Source organism: Diadema setosum, chromosome 22 (assembly GCF_964275005.1).
Source record: "Diadema setosum chromosome 22, eeDiaSeto1, whole genome shotgun sequence".
Lineage (NCBI taxonomy): Eukaryota > Metazoa > Echinodermata > Echinoidea > Diadematoida > Diadematidae > Diadema > Diadema setosum.
Window position 1 is genome coordinate 27,416,589 of NC_092706.1, and position 16,209 is coordinate 27,432,797.

Genomic DNA, 16,209 nt, shown 5'->3' on the forward strand with positions numbered 1-16,209 from the left:
TGAAAAACAAAGCGGATCAGCAGTTCTGAAGCTGGATCAGAGAAAGCGGGTATGTTTTGCCACTGTGTAGACGACTCTTATTATACAGTAGCTATATATATCGTACATGTACCGTAACTATACACAGCCCAGTCGCTGTATAATCGCGACAGGGTTCGCACGGCGTCTGGTCGGCCTATAATTGCTGTATCACTACTAACAGTTTCACGGTTTCGATAGGTTGATAAGCTCCGTCTGTAGCGTTTTGAGTGGAACATCACTCAGTGTCAGCAAAATTAAGATCATGGAGGGATTTTAATGTACTAGTAGTCAAGTTGTGTGCTCATTAAATCGTACTATACTATGAAGTGAACACCTCTAACGTGACATTACTAGACCTAACTTTTATCGAAGATTAGTAAGACATTCACTACAACACAGTTACATCGGTACCTGGGTGTAGCTATCATTCTAGATACCACGTAGTACTTGTATGGGCATATTGGGTCAACAGTTACCAACTGAGACCGCGTACCAGCCAGCCAGCCGGGCTGGCTGGCTCTGTATATTTTCATCGCTGCTACATTAGAAGGCTTATCAATCATACATACAAATTGTATTCAGTAACAGTTAATTCTATGACTCTGACTTCTGCTATGACAGCCTTGCTTCCCCATTGAGCTCTAAAACTTGTAGCCGAATGGTTGGATGGTGTGTTCCAAAACATATTATTAGATTGAATTGATCCAGGACTGGCCATTATTGTTTGTCTTCACTTGCCCATTAGGCAAGTGAAATCTTCAATGTCCATTTTTTTTCTTGCCCCAAAATGTTGCCTATATAGTTGACTAATGTAATGCGATTTCATATTTTACATGTGAAAAAAAAAGTCACTTTCCTATCAGACAAGGAACTTTCTGCAGTCAGTAATTTTCAGTTGTCATCATTACAATTTCACTTGCCCTGGTTATGTGGGGAAGTACCGGTACAAATGGCAGTCATTATTTGTGATTACCGGTATTTGTTTTTCCCAAGAGTTCCTACATGCATCTAGTTAACCACATTCTTGCAGGCCTACATAGACAATTAAAACAAAAAATTCAATTCCTCTCTGTGCCATTATTACATGTACTTACAGGGTTCATCTGGCAGCATTGCACTACAGTGTACTACACAAATTCTGACAGGCAGTGAGCTCAATAAGAGGTGCAACAGGAGATCTGCTCTACCGGATTGTGAAGACGAACAATCCTGGCTCTTCTAGCGTGAAGGTTCGTAAAGAACAGCGTAGATGTTTTATGCAATATTGGAAGAAAATGAATTCACATTACTCAGAGGAAAATATTAGAATGGCACAATTTGTCAACTACACATTTTATTATTTGTTTGTCTCTGTAGAAGCATGGCTTTCTTGACCACTGAGTACACATAAAATGATCAATTTTAAAAGGTCTAGATATACATTTTCTCTTTTTTTTGGGGGGGGGGGTGGGGGGGGGGCAGGTCTTATGCCTGTTCCACTAATCAGAAGTCATAGAAGGGAGGCAGTCAGTTGTCCATTCTGAAGACCAACACTCCACCTGCCATGACCAATGGCTACTTATGCATTCTCAAGTGAAGTCTTTGCATTGAGGAGGGCAAACCCCAATTTTTATATGAATTTGCAAAGATTTTTGATGTCATTATCAAAGTGGTGGTGTCTGTTCATGACACCTCAAAAAATGTGTTGCTAAAAACCAGTGCAAACAACTTAATTCCATCTATTTTGTGTGTCCCTTTGTTTCTTTCTGTTGAATTTTCTACAGCACAGGTTGATGATGTCCTTTCTGCTGTTGTGGAGTACAATGACAAAACTCCTGCACCCTGCCAGCCTTCAACGCCTCCCCTTGTGAATGCCTTTGAGTATCATCCAAGGGAGGAAGTTATTGAACATCAAAGGAGACAATTTGCACAGTGTGACAAATGATCTGATGGGTTCAGGAATCCTTGCAATTGAGATTGAAGTTCATACAATGTATTTAATACATGATACTGTGCAAGTAGTGTTTAATTGTTGCAGAATGATGTTTCAGAAGACTATTTTCATCTGTTCTTCTGTCAGATGGTAGATACAAACACTCAAAATTTTGTTACACATACCCTGCATTCTTATACCTTCTATTCATGAGTGATCATTTAAAGACAAGATAAGATCACTGTGGTTACTGTTGTATTGTGTCTGTATAACGTGTATGTTGCATTTCATCACAAACAATATGATGCCAACTTGATATAGTGTTTCAAAGATCAATTATTTGCCAGTTGAATATTGTCCTTTTAATAGCAAAATCACAATTCATTTACAATACAACAGTCATGTGGATACAAAAGGAAAACTGTATTTTTTTTTTTTGATGTTTGAAGCATACATGGCCATTTTTATGGACAGATGAGCTTGCATGCTAACACAATTCTCTAGAGATATTCAGTGTTGTAATGGTAAGTTTAGAAGATTTCTACATGAATGCTGTCCCACACTATGATTTTACCATTGAATGTTTGCTGTTAAGATTAGAGCTCACTCTTATGATCAAATATTAATATCTTTGACAAGGTAATTTAGAATAAAATGTGTATGCATTATAGAACACAACACACTCAAAAAGAGATGGAGAAAAAAATTGTAGTTTTGGGAAGGAATGCAATAATTTACTCTTGGTATATGATTCACAAATTTATGAAAAAGGAGCACAAGATGTGTGTCTGTAAAGCATTAGCATTTTATATAATCTTCATCTGACATGTTGAAGCAGACTGGGGCCCTGTTACTCAAGTTCTGAGACTTGGAATGCCTCCACAGGGGGGGGGGGGGACCAAATTCATAATGCAATGCTAAGTCTAGTTGGGGAATTATTCTGTTGATTTCTATAATGGTTCTCCATACATAATCATTGAAGTCAAGCATTAAAAGTTAAATAAGCATTGTTTTTTTATGAATATGGTGTCAGGTCTCTTTATGAAAGAACAGTTGCAAGGTCACTCAGTTTAAGAAAATTTGGTATGAATTGATCTTGCTATGACTGGGACTCAGACATTCATATCACATCTGCATGCAGAGGTACTTTTGAAAACGTGCACACAAGCAAACACCCACATGCACATATGCTCACATATATATTCACACATTTTTACACATTTTAAAATATTGTGTGAAAGATTGAATAACATCACTCACCTGTACTGTTTTGTATATTTACACGTGCAATACATGTATTATGTTATCCTGAATTTGAGTTCTGTAATTTCACTGATAGATTTATGTATGAGGAAAAAAATCACAAAGCTTTTGATTTAATGTTACATGAGAATGTCTCATAGTATTGATATGAAATATACAGTATGTACATGTATGTGCAAAAGATAACTCTTCTGGGCTGATTTGATTTCAAATGTGGATGTCACTCATGCATGCTTGACTGACCAGCTGCCATTGTTCCAGTGGAATAAATCCCATTTTTTCCAACATTAGGATATGGAGATAACACACTGGTAGGGTTTTACAATCTCATTCCTGTAAGTACACTCCCCCATCTTTTCCTCATTCCCTGTGACTAATTTTCTTTAGTCTCCTATCTATACACACATCAACACACACACACACCCTTTGCCATACTACATACATACCCACAAATACTTTCAATCAGGCATCATTGGAACACTCCCACCAATATGCAAATTGCATACAGCTAGATGTACAATTCCATAGAAATCTTACTTAAATACATTGTATGTGCATATCTATGAGGGGATATATTTATCCATTCCATGAAGGGGGCATCAGACAAACATAGGGCAAATATATCAATGATATATTTGTCCTATGTGTGTCTGATGTTGGTGTGTGTTTGTGCATGTTTGTATCTGATATGCCAGGCCTAGATATGCATGAGTGTACTGAAGGTGTGTGTATATGTGTATGTTTTTGCATTTTCATGGGTCTGTATGAAGCTAATCCACTTCTTTTTGTATATAAGGATAAATTTACACTACCGGTACATGTACTGTATTACTACAACTACAAATGTATGTATAGAAAACACAACACACTTTTTTTTTTCCATTTGCTCACAAAATATAATTAGTGTAATCAGCTGAAAGGAATGTTTGACAAATGTATACTGGTTCATGACAGAACATTACTATATGAGCCAGTTACATTCCAGTTCAATGAGTTCGTAACTAGACTTGGTCCTGTTCTCTAAATAGAGGCTGTGAAGCTATTGCCGGAAAGGCTACAGCATTTTAATTGTATCAGATCATTATCTATTTCTTCTGACCATGACTGACAACATAGCTGTTCAACGTGTCAATTCTACACAATCAAAATTATCTTCAGTTGTATGGTTGTGAAAGTGTGATTTTCCAATTGCTAAAACATGCAGTAGGTCTACATTACAAAAGAGAGAGGGAGAGCATAGCAAGAGTAAGAATTGAGACAAGAGTGCATTTGACAAACAGTCGAACCTTGTTATAATGAGGTCAATGGGACCAGAGATATCACCCCTATATATATTAAGATCTTCTTATTACTACAGTTTGTCATATCAGTGCTTATAATATTGAGGTTCCACTGAACATGCATCAATAAATTACAACAAAATAATACATGATCATTTGTACAGAGAGGCTGAAGTGCAACAGCATGTTTCCCAGTTGTGTGCCTTGATGAGTGGGTGTTGGAAGCTGCATATCATCAGTATGACCACATAATGGACAAGGTGTCTGACAAAGTATGCCTGTGACTTTCGCAATGTACAAACCTATCTGATGCATTTCTACAACCACGTTCCCGTTAAGCAGATCGCAATGTGACAAGTCACATTCTACACCCAATATCAGTGCTGCATATACAGTCTTATTACAGCCTATGCAAAATGAAAACATGTCACTCTTTCTGATGGATAAATTTATCACATTTTCCTCACAGCAGACGATGGCAGTAGGACTCTCACATTTTGGCCCACAAATTTCCAGCATCATCTCACCAGTTGCCGGTGTATGCAACATGTCTTGATCACCTGATATAGAAACAAAAGTGAAACGAAATGGAATGCATAAGGAGTTAAATTTGATAATCCTTTTATATGACATCATGTGTTCATCTAGAAATTTATCTTGAGAATAGAATTTTGATTAAACAATGTGAATGGGACCCATGGAGTATGGTAGTCATTATTTTGGGTACCTGGTACAACTGTATAATGGCAGCATAAAATAATAATAATAATAATAACAATAATAATAATAATAATAATAATAATAATAATAATAGTGTAATAATTGACAGTGCTTATACAGCGCATAACACAAAGTGATAATGTCCCTATGCACTCAAGAAATAAAAAATGAAAAGATTATACAAATATATCCTACAAGGCTACAAGTACTTTTGCATTATTTACGAACACAGGTCCAATATATTTGAATAAATTACTGGAGTGCAGGACTGAAATCACACATGGTGAATTAGATATTGCATTCTTTTGATGGGTGCAATTGCAAATTGGCAGTATAAACAGCATATTGTCAAGGGAATATAAAATGGCAAATTTGCATTATTTCAGAAGAAAAATTGAAAATTTGACAAACAAACTCACTCATTATCTGTGGCATCCGTTCTGGCACCTTCTCCATACTGTTGAGCATATTGGTGATAAGCAGCTTCCAACACCCATTCACCAAGGCAAATGGTGGAAAATCCTGGGTGTGCTGTTAACAGTTTATTTGAGCATCTGCATGTCGGCCGGTCGTTGTACTGCTCGACCTCCTCTAAGACCGGGTCAGCCTTGTGACAGCACAATGAGTCCCGTGTTGTAGGCATTGGCACACAGTTCCCACATTGGCACCTGAAGAAAGAAATGCAGGTAAATTCAGGTTTACTTGTTGTGTAACTTAATTAGTTTTAGTCATGTAGTACTGAGCTGCCACACAATGATAAATTGAGACCAATCCTTCAAGTTCAACATGCCAACTATTGCCACAGAGATTTACATCTACACCAGCCTCTTCTGTACTTTAGTCTTTAGTGACTTTACTGTCTTGTCCACACATTCCAACTAGCAGTAAGTCAATAAGCAGTAACTAACTGTGACATTGGTAAAAACTGTACGTTGTAGAGAGTCTAGAGTACAAGCAGCAGTTTTGTACTTCCAACATTTGTGACTTATACTTTTTTTTCTGGCCTATAGATATACTACTAAAATAAGTGAGTTACTAAGGTTATATAGAATATAGACTCTCAAGTAGATAATTACCAATTGTTATTCCCCAATCTTGCGGGCTCGTTGTCATCACCCCGTCCCCTGAGCTTCCTCACCGCCGACTACTCCGGGGGCGGGAGGTGCAGCGTCTGGTACATACTATACGGGAGTAAACCCAATCGCTGTTGAGGCCGACCAACGCCAACGGCTGCTTCTCCTGCTTGATCGGGGATCTTCGTCCTCACCATCTCGCTCGACATCCGACTCTGACTCCCTCTCTGACTCACTCGAAACGGTAGCGGGGCATGAAATGGGCGACTCGATCTCGTCGTCTGAATCCATCATTTATTCACACGTATCTTAGAACTACGCTACACAGGTCAGCGACAGAGCTGCTAGCTAGAGCTGGGCTGAGCTGAGGCGAGCGCTAGCGCTATAAGATACTCACGATCGATATAACATTCTAACATCTACGAGCTACCTTGGATCGAGATATCGATATAGATTTAGACTGTTAACCAGTCTTCCGTAACAATATGTCGTTACGACCTGCACACGCACTCACCTGTTGCAATGTACATTCAGCAGTTAAGAGGCTGTCACACACGCCTACTTGTCTTGTTTCCTGAAGGAAATGTTTAGTTTTTTTCCAAAATGTAAACATGATCCGAAATGACAAATTATTATAGGTAAAATACTCGAAAAATGTCCGAGTCGCCATTAAGTCGCTTCTGGAATATATAAACAACATATTTAAATCCTTTCTTGGGATGTGCTACTTGCAAAAATTGTGTATTTTGTGATTCAAAAGTAGAAAATCTATCTATCATTAACACGCTAGGGCAATGGTGAGAACTTATTGCCTTCGCGGGGGGCTTCCTGTTGGTACGTCAAATCGCACTAGCCAATCAGCGGACAATTTTAGGGGGCGTTCCCACATTTGGGTGGTTTTAGAGCGATTTCTGACTACTGGTTACTTTTTAAAATCTAAAAATGTCGAAATCGTGTTAGTGGACCTGTATAGAGTCTTTGTAGCCCCAATGTTCACCCTAAAAGACCCGCCCTTTAAAGGGCGGGTCTTTTAATTTTATAATGCATGATCATATGAAAATACTGTGTCAATACTATTAGAAATCGCATATACTTTTCTTGAAAGAGATCTGTGAACTTCAAAAAACTCAGTTGAAATCGCCTAAATCGCTCATTTTTCGGGTAGTCGGGAACGCCCCCAGAAAAAGCAAGGACCGGTCACGTGCCTTGTCAGGTGACACTGTGACGCACCAACAGGAACTCATAGTGCGACTGTCTCACCTAAACTGTACTTCACAGTGCATGGATCTTGTGTACCGGGGTATTTGTAGGAAAGTTGGAAAAAGTATTTCAAGAAAATGCCGAGGAAGTGTGCCGTCATCACCGCAGCAAAGACACCAAAGATGGGTGTAAGTCTGCACAACTTCCCTAAAGATGACGCTACTCGAAAAAATTGGGTTTGTTGAGAATCATTTGCTGACGCGAGCCCAGTGGAATAGATGGTCCCTTCTACTACGATGTACATTACTACGCACTAGGTTGTACAGCCTCGTATGGAGTGATCGCTTGTAGTGGAGCTAAGTATCCTAGTGCTGTATACTCGGCTAGGATTTGCGCCCAAAAAGAGGATCCTGCAGCCCATAGCTATCCCTGTTATCAAGCTGGGAAATGGAAGCCAAACTCATCGTCAGAGAGCTGAAAAACAAAGCGGATCAGCAGTTCTGAAGCTGGATCAGAGAAAGCGGGTATGTTTTGCCACTGTGTAGACGACTCTTATTATACAGTAGCTATATATATCGTACATGTACCGTAACTATACACAGCCCAGTCGCTGTATAATCGCGACAGGGTTCGCACGGCGTCTGGTCGGCCTATAATTGCTGTATCACTACTAACAGTTTCACGGTTTCGATAGGTTGATAAGCTCCGTCTGTAGCGTTTTGAGTGGAACATCACTCAGTGTCAGCAAAATTAAGATCATGGAGGGATTTTAATGTACTAGTAGTCAAGTTGTGTGCTCATTAAATCGTACTATACTATGAAGTGAACACCTCTAACGTGACATTACTAGACCTAACTTTTATCGAAGATTAGTAAGACATTCACTACAACACAGTTACATCGGTACCTGGGTGTAGCTATCATTCTAGATACCACGTAGTACTTGTATGGGCATATTGGGTCAACAGTTACCAACTGAGACCGCGTACCAGCCAGCCAGCCGGGCTGGCTGGCTCTGTATATTTTCATCGCTGCTACATTAGAAGGCTTATCAATCATACATACAAATTGTATTCAGTAACAGTTAATTCTATGACTCTGACTTCTGCTATGACAGCCTTGCTTCCCCATTGAGCTCTAAAACTTGTAGCCGAATGGTTGGATGGTGTGTTCCAAAACATATTATTAGATTGAATTGATCCAGGACTGGCCATTATTGTTTGTCTTCACTTGCCCATTAGGCAAGTGAAATCTTCAATGTCCATTTTTTTTTCTTGCCCCAAAATGTTGCCTATATAGTTGACTAATGTAATGCGATTTCATATTTTACATGTGAAAAAAAAAGTCACTTTCCTATCAGACAAGGAACTTTCTGCAGTCAGTAATTTTCAGTTGTCATCATTACAATTTCACTTGCCCTGGTTATGTGGGGAAGTACCGGTACAAATGGCAGTCATTATTTGTGATTACCGGTATTTGTTTTTCCCAAGAGTTCCTACATGCATCTAGTTAACCACATTCTTGCAGGCCTACATAGACAATTAAAAAAAAAAATTCAATTCCTCTCTGTGCCATTATTACATGTACTTACAGGGTTCATCTGGCAGCATTGCACTACAGTGTACTACACAAATTCTGACAGGCAGTGAGCTCAATAAGAGGTGCAACAGGAGATCTGCTCTACCGGATTGTGAAGACGAACAATCCTGGCTCTTCTAGCGTGAAGGTTCGTAAAGAACAGCGTAGATGTTTTATGCAATATTGGAAGAAAATGAATTCACATTACTCAGAGGAAAATATTAGAATGGCACAATTTGTCAACTACACATTTTATTATTTGTTTGTCTCTGTAGAAGCATGGCTTTCTTGACCACTGAGTACACATAAAATGATCAATTTTAAAAGGTCTAGATATACATTTTCTCTTTTTTTTTTTTGGGGGGGGGGGTGGGGGGGGGGCAGGTCTTATGCCTGTTCCACTAATCAGAAGTCATAGAAGGGAGGCAGTCAGTTGTCCATTCTGAAGACCAACACTCCACCTGCCATGACCAATGGCTACTTATGCATTCTCAAGTGAAGTCTTTGCATTGAGGAGGGCAAACCCCAATTTTTATATGAATTTGCAAAGATTTTTGATGTCATTATCAAAGTGGTGGTGTCTGTTCATGACACCTCAAAAAATGTGTTGCTAAAAACCAGTGCAAACAACTTAATTCCATCTATTTTGTGTGTCCCTTTGTTTCTTTCTGTTGAATTTTCTACAGCACAGGTTGATGATGTCCTTTCTGCTGTTGTGGAGTACAATGACAAAACTCCTGCACCCTGCCAGCCTTCAACGCCTCCCCTTGTGAATGCCTTTGAGTATCATCCAAGGGAGGAAGTTATTGAACATCAAAGGAGACAATTTGCACAGTGTGACAAATGATCTGATGGGTTCAGGAATCCTTGCAATTGAGATTGAAGTTCATACAATGTATTTAATACATGATACTGTGCAAGTAGTGTTTAATTGTTGCAGAATGATGTTTCAGAAGACTATTTTCATCTGTTCTTCTGTCAGATGGTAGATACAAACACTCAAAATTTTGTTACACATACCCTGCATTCTTATACCTTCTATTCATGAGTGATCATTTAAAGACAAGATAAGATCACTGTGGTTACTGTTGTATTGTGTCTGTATAACGTGTATGTTGCATTTCATCACAAACAATATGATGCCAACTTGATATAGTGTTTCAAAGATCAATTATTTGCCAGTTGAATATTGTCCTTTTAATAGCAAAATCACAATTCATTTACAATACAACAGTCATGTGGATACAAAAGGAAAACTGTATTTTTTTTTTTGATGTTTGAAGCATACATGGCCATTTTTATGGACAGATGAGCTTGCATGCTAACACAATTCTCTAGAGATATTCAGTGTTGTAATGGTAAGTTTAGAAGATTTCTACATGAATGCTGTCCCACACTATGATTTTACCATTGAATGTTTGCTGTTAAGATTAGAGCTCACTCTTATGATCAAATATTAATATCTTTGACAAGGTAATTTAGAATAAAATGTGTATGCATTATAGAACACAACACACTCAAAAAGAGATGGAGAAAAAAATTGTAGTTTTGGGAAGGAATGCAATAATTTACTCTTGGTATATGATTCACAAATTTATGAAAAAGGAGCACAAGATGTGTGTCTGTAAAGCATTAGCATTTTATATAATCTTCATCTGACATGTTGAAGCAGACTGGGGCCCTGTTACTCAAGTTCTGAGACTTGGAATGCCTCCACAGGGGGGGGGGGGGGGGGACCAAATTCATAATGCAATGCTAAGTCTAGTTGGGGAATTATTCTGTTGATTTCTATAATGGTTCTCCATACATAATCATTGAAGTCAAGCATTAAAAGTTAAATAAGCATTGTTTTTTTATGAATATGGTGTCAGGTCTCTTTATGAAAGAACAGTTGCAAGGTCACTCAGTTTAAGAAAATTTGGTATGAATTGATCTTGCTATGACTGGGACTCAGACATTCATATCACATCTGCATGCAGAGGTACTTTTGAAAACGTGCACACAAGCAAACACCCACATGCACATATGCTCACATATATATTCACACATTTTTACACATTTTAAAATATTGTGTGAAAGATTGAATAACATCACTCACCTGTACTGTTTTGTATATTTACACGTGCAATACATGTATTATGTTATCCTGAATTTGAGTTCTGTAATTTCACTGATAGATTTATGTATGAGGAAAAAAATCACAAAGCTTTTGATTTAATGTTACATGAGAATGTCTCATAGTATTGATATGAAATATACAGTATGTACATGTATGTGCAAAAGATAACTCTTCTGGGCTGATTTGATTTCAAATGTGGATGTCACTCATGCATGCTTGACTGACCAGCTGCCATTGTTCCAGTGGAATAAATCCCATTTTTTCCAACATTAGGATATGGAGATAACACACTGGTAGGGTTTTACAATCTCATTCCTGTAAGTACACTCCCCCATCTTTTCCTCATTCCCTGTGACTAATTTTCTTTAGTCTCCTATCTATACACACATCAACACACACACACACCCTTTGCCATACTACATACATACCCACAAATACTTTCAATCAGGCATCATTGGAACACTCCCACCAATATGCAAATTGCATACAGCTAGATGTACAATTCCATAGAAATCTTACTTAAATACATTGTATGTGCATATCTATGAGGGGATATATTTATCCATTCCATGAAGGGGGCATCAGACAAACATAGGGCAAATATATCAATGATATATTTGTCCTATGTGTGTCTGATGTTGGTGTGTGTTTGTGCATGTTTGTATCTGATATGCCAGGCCTAGATATGCATGAGTGTACTGAAGGTGTGTGTATATGTGTATGTTTTTGCATTTTCATGGGTCTGTATGAAGCTAATCCACTTCTTTTTGTATATAAGGATAAATTTACACTACCGGTACATGTACTGTATTACTACAACTACAAATGTATGTATAGAAAACACAACACACTTTTTTTTTTCCATTTGCTCACAAAATATAATTAGTGTAATCAGCTGAAAGGAATGTTTGACAAATGTATACTGGTTCATGACAGAACATTACTATATGAGCCAGTTACATTCCAGTTCAATGAGTTCGTAACTAGACTTGGTCCTGTTCTCTAAATAGAGGCTGTGAAGCTATTGCCGGAAAGGCTACAGCATTTTAATTGTATCAGATCATTATCTATTTCTTCTGACCATGACTGACAACATAGCTGTTCAACGTGTCAATTCTACACAATCAAAATTATCTTCAGTTGTATGGTTGTGAAAGTGTGATTTTCCAATTGCTAAAACATGCAGTAGGTCTACATTACAAAAGAGAGAGGGAGAGCATAGCAAGAGTAAGAATTGAGACAAGAGTGCATTTGACAAACAGTCGAACCTTGTTATAATGAGGTCAATGGGACCAGAGATATCACCCCTATATATATTAAGATCTTCTTATTACTACAGTTTGTCATATCAGTGCTTATAATATTGAGGTTCCACTGAACATGCATCAATAAATTACAACAAAATAATACATGATCATTTGTACAGAGAGGCTGAAGTGCAACAGCATGTTTCCCAGTTGTGTGCCTTGATGAGTGGGTGTTGGAAGCTGCATATCATCAGTATGACCACATAATGGACAAGGTGTCTGACAAAGTATGCCTGTGACTTTCGCAATGTACAAACCTATCTGATGCATTTCTACAACCACGTTCCCGTTAAGCAGATCGCAATGTGACAAGTCACATTCTACACCCAATATCAGTGCTGCATATACAGTCTTATTACAGCCTATGCAAAATGAAAACATGTCACTCTTTCTGATGGATAAATTTATCACATTTTCCTCACAGCAGACGATGGCAGTAGGACTCTCACATTTTGGCCCACAAATTTCCAGCATCATCTCACCAGTTGCCGGTGTATGCAACATGTCTTGATCACCTGATATAGAAACAAAAGTGAAACGAAATGGAATGCATAAGGAGTTAAATTTGATAATCCTTTTATATGACATCATGTGTTCATCTAGAAATTTATCTTGAGAATAGAATTTTGATTAAACAATGTGAATGGGACCCATGGAGTATGGTAGTCATTATTTTGGGTACCTGGTACAACTGTATAATGGCAGCATAAAATAATAATAATAATAATAACAATAATAATAATAATAATAATAATAATAATAATAATAGTGTAATAATTGACAGTGCTTATACAGCGCATAACACAAAGTGATAATGTCCCTATGCACTCAAGAAATAAAAAATGAAAAGATTATACAAATATATCCTACAAGGCTACAAGTACTTTTGCATTATTTACGAACACAGGTCCAATATATTTGAATAAATTACTGGAGTGCAGGACTGAAATCACACATGGTGAATTAGATATTGCATTCTTTTGATGGGTGCAATTGCAAATTGGCAGTATAAACAGCATATTGTCAAGGGAATATAAAATGGCAAATTTGCATTATTTCAGAAGAAAAATTGAAAATTTGACAAACAAACTCACTCATTATCTGTGGCATCCGTTCTGGCACCTTCTCCATACTGTTGAGCATATTGGTGATAAGCAGCTTCCAACACCCATTCACCAAGGCAAATGGTGGAAAATCCTGGGTGTGCTGTTAACAGTTTATTTGAGCATCTGCATGTCGGCCGGTCGTTGTACTGCTCGACCTCCTCTAAGACCGGGTCAGCCTTGTGACAGCACAATGAGTCCCGTGTTGTAGGCATTGGCACACAGTTCCCACATTGGCACCTGAAGAAAGAAATGCAGGTAAATTCAGGTTTACTTGTTGTGTAACTTAATTAGTTTTAGTCATGTAGTACTGAGCTGCCACACAATGATAAATTGAGACCAATCCTTCAAGTTCAACATGCCAACTATTGCCACAGAGATTTACATCTACACCAGCCTCTTCTGTACTTTAGTCTTTAGTGACTTTACTGTCTTGTCCACACATTCCAACTAGCAGTAAGTCAATAAGCAGTAACTAACTGTGACATTGGTAAAAACTGTACGTTGTAGAGAGTCTAGAGTACAAGCAGCAGTTTTGTACTTCCAACATTTGTGACTTATACTTTTTTTTCTGGCCTATAGATATACTACTAAAATAAGTGAGTTACTAAGGTTATATAGAATATAGACTCTCAAGTAGATAATTACCAATTGTTATTCCCCAATCTTGCGGGCTCGTTGTCATCACCCCGTCCCCTGAGCTTCCTCACCGCCGACTACTCCGGGGGCGGGAGGTGCAGCGTCTGGTACATACTATACGGGAGTAAACCCAATCGCTGTTGAGGCCGACCAACGCCAACGGCTGCTTCTCCTGCTTGATCGGGGATCTTCGTCCTCACCATCTCGCTCGACATCCGACTCTGACTCCCTCTCTGACTCACTCGAAACGGTAGCGGGGCATGAAATGGGCGACTCGATCTCGTCGTCTGAATCCATCATTTATTCACACGTATCTTAGAACTACGCTACACAGGTCAGCGACAGAGCTGCTAGCTAGAGCTGGGCTGAGCTGAGGCGAGCGCTAGCGCTATAAGATACTCACGATCGATATAACATTCTAACATCTACGAGCTACCTTGGATCGAGATATCGATATAGATTTAGACTGTTAACCAGTCTTCCGTAACAATATGTCGTTACGACCTGCACACGCACTCACCTGTTGCAATGTACATTCAGCAGTTAAGAGGCTGTCACACACGCCTACTTGTCTTGTTTCCTGAAGGAAATGTTTAGTTTTTTTCCAAAATGTAAACATGATCCGAAATGACAAATTATTATAGGTAAAATACTCGAAAAATGTCCGAGTCGCCATTAAGTCGCTTCTGGAATATATAAACAACATATTTAAATCCTTTCTTGGGATGTGCTACTTGCAAAAATTGTGTATTTTGTGATTCAAAAGTAGAAAATCTATCTATCATTAACACGCTAGGGCAATGGTGAGAACTTATTGCCTTCGCGGGGGGCTTCCTGTTGGTACGTCAAATCGCACTAGCCAATCAGCGGACAATTTTAGGGGGCGTTCCCACATTTGGGTGGTTTTAGAGCGATTTCTGACTACTGGTTACTTTTTAAAATCTAAAAATGTCGAAATCGTGTTAGTGGACCTGTATAGAGTCTTTGTAGCCCCAATGTTCACCCTAAAAGACCCGCCCTTTAAGAAGTACGATTTGGCAGTTACGTGTAGAAAAAGGTCTCTTTTAAAACTGCAGTGCTCCGAACCACGGTCGCGGAGTGATATTTTACCACGTGACCAAAAGGAGACTACTGTGCGATCGTTGATCGCACATGGCCAAGAACTTAATACGATTGCGAAGCAACGAATTTCAAACAACGCTGATTCACCAGATCGTAGTGTTCTTTCATGGAATGCGTTGGCGGATTCCACGTCCCTCGTTGTTTCTGATCTCATTAAGACAACAGATAAATCAAATCAGAGTCGAATATTATATCGTTGCATTTCAACTGCGTTGGAAGCATCGGTTACGTCTATTTATCTGCTTTGCTTTTTTGACAAAGAGCCTCAAACTTCTAAGCCCAGTGGAAATTAAGCCTGATAAGTTTCTGATTTCTTTACGAACACTCACAGATATATTTAAATTAATGCTTTAGACCCTGATTGATTCTGTATTAGATTCATAGAGTTAAAATGCAAAGTGTGTTCGAAAAAGAATATACGGTCTATATTCCTTCTTTCATCCCTTTCTAAGGAAGTCATGAGCAAGAAAAAGCTGCCTGTCTCCTAAACTATATAGGTTTAATCCGCTGCCGGCGAACACTTGTCTAAAAGCATGGCGCCATTTTGTCATACTATGGAGAGAAATTGGCATGGTTTAAATCTGCTTTGGTGTGAAATGTCGTGGTATAACGCGCATCCACCAAAGCTTATAACAACTATAACAATAACAATATCAATAATGATAATGATAATAATAACAACAACAAGGAATTTATACTTACGATTATGTTTATGGACGTAGCGGCTCAACGGGTTTTAAACATGAATAAACTCATTTTATATAAACTCATTTTATATAGCTTATAAGCTTTGCTTACAGGTCATGTTCTGACGTAATGTTGACGACGATAATGACGTAGAGCGCTCACGTGACGTCAGTTGCAAGAAGAAA

General features: G+C 38.4%; 2 long non-coding RNA genes across 2 annotated transcripts; both read right to left on the reverse strand.

The window, feature by feature from the left end:
- Positions 1 to 4,089: 4,089 nt before the first annotated feature.
- Positions 4,090 to 6,550, reverse strand: LOC140245441 (uncharacterized). Its single transcript, XR_011902335.1, has 3 exons — positions 6,273 to 6,550; positions 5,616 to 5,864; positions 4,090 to 5,036 (listed from the first exon to the last, which is right to left on the reverse strand). It is a non-coding gene; the product is annotated as an uncharacterized lncRNA (long non-coding RNA).
- A 5,491-nt stretch (positions 6,551 to 12,041) lies between these two features.
- LOC140245440 (uncharacterized) lies at positions 12,042 to 14,502 on the reverse strand. The gene is made up of 3 exons (XR_011902334.1): positions 14,225 to 14,502; positions 13,568 to 13,816; positions 12,042 to 12,988 (listed from the first exon to the last, which is right to left on the reverse strand). It is a non-coding gene; the product is annotated as an uncharacterized lncRNA (long non-coding RNA).
- Between the last annotated feature and the right edge of the window lie 1,707 nt (positions 14,503 to 16,209).